The following is a 6,000-nucleotide window of genomic DNA, read 5'->3' as shown; positions in this document are numbered from 1 at the left end:
CATTATAAAGAGAGAGAGAAAAGGAACAAATACACCATGTTGGAAATGAGAAGGAGAATGAAACCAAAACTCTGGGAGAGACTTTTAAAAATTACACCGTGTTATATGCAACTTTATTGCAAAAAAAATTTAAAGAATTTAACCAAGAGGAGTCGTGGCTAAATCCACTCATAACATCAGAAGAAATTGAGAAGATGGTCAAAGAGTTAACTCTCCCCAAAACGAAAGGCCCAAATGGCTTAACTTGTAAATTATATCAGATTTCAAGGAACAGATACTATATATTCTATTTAGATATTTTGGAAAAAATATAAAAAGTTGGAAAAGTCTCAACTCACTTTAAGAGGCTAACATGATTCTGACATCAAAACCAGACAAAAACCAAAAGTTAGAATGAAATCTAGTGAAACAATCACTCAAACCTAGAGGAAGGAGGCGGGTGGGAGGCAGGCAAAATGGGTGAAGGAAGTCGAAAGGTACAAACAAACTCCCAGCTAGAAGATAAATTAGTCGTGGGGATGCAAGGTACAGAATGGTGACGAGAGTTAATACTGTATTGCATATTTGAAAGCTGTTAAAATTTACTAATCTTAAAAGTTCTCATCACAAGAAAAAAACATTTTGTAAGTATGTATGGTGACGATGTTAACTAGACTTATTTTGGTGATCATTTTGTAATGTGTACATATACCAAACATTATGTTGTACACCTGAAACTAATACAATGTTATATGTCAATTACACCTCAATAAAAAAAATAGAGGAAAAAGAATTCCAAATAAAATATTAGAAAAATATACCAATTGTGTCTTAAAATGAATCATGGGAAAGTAAGATTTATTTAAGCAATACAAAATAATGCATTTATTAAAAGCTTATCAAACACATATCATGTATGTCATATATAAAACTGATGATATGAAACAGTTAAAGGAAAAAGTTTACAAACTCATTTAGATAAATACTAAAAATATATTTAATAAAAATTCAAGGGCCAGTCCCGTGGTGGAATGGTTAAGTTCACGTGCTCCACTTCAGTTGGCCCAGGGTTTTACCAGTTCAGATCCTGGGTGCAGACATGGCACCCCTCGTCAGGCCACATTGAGGTGGCGTCCCACATACCACAGCTAGAAGGACCCACAACTAAAATATACAACTACATACTGGACAGATTTGGGGAGAAAAAGCAAAAAAAATAAAATAAATAAAAAAATAAAAATTCAGTGCCTACTTCAGATTCAAACTAGAATTGCAGCCTACACCCTTGTTATCATAATTGCTTATCTGAAACAAATAGCCAAAGTTATTCTTAACAATGAAATACCACAGGCATTCTTTCAAAGCCAGTCCTGGGCATTTCATTCTTTTTGAAACCTGTACCAAGATGATAGTTGTTATGACTCTCTACATGGTTCAACTTCAGTAGTGTTCCTGAGCATAGCCCAGAAATTCAAATCCCTGCAAGGCAGGGCAGGCTGCATGAATGCGTGACCCAGCCAGAATCTAACAAAATACTTTTGCCACAAAAAAGAAGAATGCTGTCTCCTGTTTTCAAGAAACATATAACACATGGGTATAAGAAAGATTTTATTTCCCTCTGGACTTTACTACAAGTAACACAGCAACACAAGTGTGGTGATAAATGTTGACTGACAGCATTAGCCAGGGGGAGTGATTTATCACTACTGAGCGACGGCAACTGTGTGTGTGCTGCTGGCAGGGCAAGCACCTGCACCTTCGGGCACGATGCTGAAACAGAAACGGGAGAGCACACAGGCAAGGTGATCCTGGGGTGGGGCTCTATTAGTCTGGGTCTTGCATATAATTGTGAACCACATCTGTGGTACAAATCAGAGGTGGGCCTCAGGGATGTGGCATGGGGCACTGTCCGTTTATGAAATGGAAGCAATCATTCCATAGGGAAAAAACTCCCTGAAAGGATTGAGTTGAAATGTTTTATTAAGATCAATTTCATACAGTGACCAGACTTGTGGTGTGTTGTCTGGTAATATTTGGCTTTGGTTTTCTTTAGTCCCTTTGTGATTTGAGCTCTCTGACCTCTGCTTTTGTTGTGTGTGTGTGTGTGAGGAAGATTGGCCCTGAGCTAACATCTGTGCCGATCTTCCTCAATTTTACGTGGGATGCTGCCACAAGCTGTGCTAGGTCCGCACATGGGATCTGGGCCTGTGAACCCCAGGCCTCTGAAGCTAAGCACGTGACCTTAATCAGTACGCCGCAAGGCCAGCCCCTCTCACCTCTGCTTTTTGCCTTGCCCATCAATACAATCTCCTGCCACCAGGATTTGCCCCCAACATCAGAATTCTTTGACCTCGTGGTCACATCTCCTCGATATCTTTTTCTCTTCAGTACTCATGACATTTTCTGTCCTGAAAATTTCTTAAAGTCTAGTCTTCAGCTTACGTAAAACAAATTAATTACAGATAATTTTGAAGTGTAAAATTCTTGAAAGCTTTTTCTTTTACTTAAAATGAAGAGCATTTACACATAAGTTCAGGAAATAATAATAGAAATTACTTATGCTTTACCATGTGTCAGGCAATGTTCTAAGCACTTTACCTGTGAAATCTCGTCTAATCCTCACCATAACTCTAGAGATAGGCACTATTATTACCCCCGTTTTCAGATGAGGAAACTGAGGCACAGAGACAGTAAGTGTGTTGTACAGGTTCACCTGCTAACAGGTGTAGAGTCAGAATGTGAGCCCAGATGGTCTGGCTCCCATCTCTGCTCCTGGCCACTTGGCCATGCGGCTGCAAGATCACAGACCAAGACGCTTAAGGGGAATATCCCTTCTTTTACACATGCCAATCGTTCATTTTCTTCTTCATTTATCATACTATTTGGAGTGCATGCTATGAAAAAAAATGCTCTTCTGGGAATGGTACAGACATTACAAAGCAATCAAACAAATGACCAACAAGTGCTACAGAAACCAAGGAAATGTATACACTCAGTATGAAATAAAACAGTTTAATCAATTATATTAGTGGTTTATTAAAATCAGATTTGCAGTTAGCCTTTATCTAGTTCATGGTAAATTATTCTTGAAACCCTAATAAATGCTTTTCACATTTCTAAAAAAAAACTAGCTTAAAACTTCATTTTATTTTCTCTATTTAATTCTGTTTTATTTGGATAAAACATTTGTTCTAAGCAAATCTAATTTAGTCAATTTTTGGAGCCAGCCTCATGGTGCAGTAGTTAAGTTCACACGTTCCACTTCAGCAGCCCAGGATTTGCCAGTTAGGATCCCTGGTGTGGACCTAGCACTGCTTGGCAAGCCATGCTGTGGCAGCATCTCACAAAAGTAGAGGTAGATGGGCACGGATGTTAGCCTAGGGCCAGTCTTCCTCAGCAAAAAAAAAGAGGAGGATTGGCAGCAGATGTTAGCTCAGAGCTAATCTTCCTCAAAATAATAATTTATAATAATAATAATTTAGTCAATTTTTACAAGTTATCATGACAGATTCAGTCTTTATTTGCTTTGTTCTTCAGTCCTATGAATTACTGACAGCTTTCTAAATTATTCCAGGATTCTGGATTTCAGTGATTTATTTGTGCAATAATTTCTGTGAAGTTGTTGAAACCTGGCATGTTTCTAGTTAATTACACATATTAGAATAAGCAGTGGGCTCTGACATGAAGTCAATTTTGCTTTTCTCGTCTCCACAGTATTTCTGTCTGCTTGCTCCTGTCTACGGGGATGCCTTAGTTCTGTTTCAGTGGTGGAAACAGCATATGTATTTGTGCACATTACTTGAAGATCTCCTTTAAATCTGGCAGATGGAACTGGGAAAGAACAATATGTCAACTAGTTGTTGAAGCATAGCAAGAATCCCAATTTGAAATTAGGTTAGTTTCAGGCATGAGCAGGGATGTCTGGCAAACTGGTAGGGTGGGCCCACCAGAAGCCATTTATATGAGGACAAAGTTGCCTCTTGGGAGAAATCACCTTGAAGAAAGACCAAGTCAGAAACAAAGGACCTGAGACTATAAGACAGCCTTAGTGGGAGGAGGCGAGGCAGCCTGGTGGCTATCATTAGCTCATTCTCATTTACAAGTCCTCTGAACGTGTGTCTGGGGCCCAGGAAGTGAGAGGGCTCTAAGCAAAAATTGAAAATGCTGATAGAGAACAAGCATCTTCCTTCAGTGTCCTCATGGTGGTGCTTGGTGAGATGCGGGCAGGCAGAGCAATGGCTGAGACCAGTAAAAACTGCCATGCCTGGGGCCAGCCTGGTGGCGCAGTGGTTAAGCGTGCACATTCCACTTTGGTGGCCCAGAGTTCGCTGGTTCGGATCCTGGGTGCAGACGTGGCACCGCTTGGCAAGCCATGCTGTGGTAGGCATCACACATATAAAAAGTAGAGAAAGATGGGCGCAATGTTAGCTCAGGGCCAGTCTTCCTCAGCAAAAAGAGGAGGATTGGCAGCAGTTAGCTCAGGGCTAATCTTCCTCAAAAAAAAAAAAAAGAACTGCTATGCCTGTTGGAGCACAGCAGAAGCTGAGATACCTCATGGAATAGTAGCAACGTCTGCAGGGAACTTGGTGCCTGCAGTGCGCATCAAGTGATCCAGAGACCTCCCTGAGCATCAGCGGAGCCCAGCAGAAATTACCATGCAGCAGAACAGGACCAAATCCTTCTAGAGAAACACAGTGCTGATGGAAGAGCTCCAGGTTCCAGTGAGCGAATGTGGTACCTGGTGGGTGGTTGCTGAATTGGGGTGTGTTTGTGAGCATATGTGAGACACCCACTGAAGGTGCCTAAAACACCTCAAGAAAGTGTGATTTCAAAAGGGGACTAAAGTCCTGCATTATGCAGATGATAACATGAGCGGATGACTAGTGGGTTACTCCTCTTAATGTGATCTTATTTGCATCTACCAGCTAGTGGAAGCTGCGCAAATGGATATATAAAATAATCGAGAGATCAGAAGTCATCACCAGAACCATTAGGGATATTGAAGGGGGCCATCTCGGAATTTGTGTCATAATAATTTAGAGACAAGTAGAAAGTGTAATCTCATTGCGTAGTCACAGGCTACCATGTTATATAAGGTCTTATTTAAGATGAAATAACCCAGGCTTTGGGAAATGTACCACTTTGCACTCTAGTCAATGCTGAGAGAGCACAGTCAGAGCTAAAGAGACGACCAACAGCCAGTGGGACTTTCTTCCACCCGGTTGATGTCTTGGCACCGCATAAGATTCCAGAACCCCGAACAACCCTAGGTAGGTTACCGTCAGGCTCCAAGACTGAATAAGGCTAAATTTCCACATGCCTGGTAGAATGCTGGTGGTGGGGCTCAGAACCAGGAAGTACTTTGACGTAGAACATTTTTTGTCCATCTGTATCTGTGAACTGAGATTCACAGCTACTATGCTCGCATTATCAGAAAAGAGAAAAGTACTGAGATCACTTCTAAGTTTCAAAGTAATCACGGTGGCTATGACACGATTTTTCAAATCATAAGCCAAAAGGGTATGGTAGGGAATCTTAAGCACGGGGCATCAAAGTAAGGAAGACAAATATCTGTCTTACAGTCAGAGCCCCCTTCCCCACAGAGTGAATCTGGAAGGTCATCTGGGTACTAGAAACTCACACCAGTGTGTTCTCATGCTGCCATGGGGCCTACTATAGCCCTATACCATTCTGGTGACTCAGCTACTCTTTGTGGCTGCTATTCCTGCTACTCCATTCTCTCCATTGTCTTCCTTAGCTTTTGCCATTCATGGTTTCTGACTACTCTTGACTTTTATTGTCTCATGGCTTCTGATCGTTGCCTTTTCTCTGGATGTTTGTTTGGTTTTGTTCTTTTCACTGTTGAATTCTACCCCCATGATAAACTGCTGACTCACTGTGTGTGTTATACACAGCGTTTGCAAGAGAGAATATTGGTTCATTTATTCAGTTATTCATTCTGTTGGGCAAAGCTCTCACACCTGGGTCACCTCTGCTGCAGCCAGGGCTGTGGGCTCTTGA

Source organism: Equus asinus, chromosome 3, assembly GCF_041296235.1.
Source record: "Equus asinus isolate D_3611 breed Donkey chromosome 3, EquAss-T2T_v2, whole genome shotgun sequence".
NCBI classification, from domain to species: Eukaryota; Metazoa; Chordata; class Mammalia; order Perissodactyla; family Equidae; genus Equus; species Equus asinus.
The sequence above is the reverse complement of the archived record's forward strand: the minus strand, read 5'-3'. Positions refer to the sequence as shown.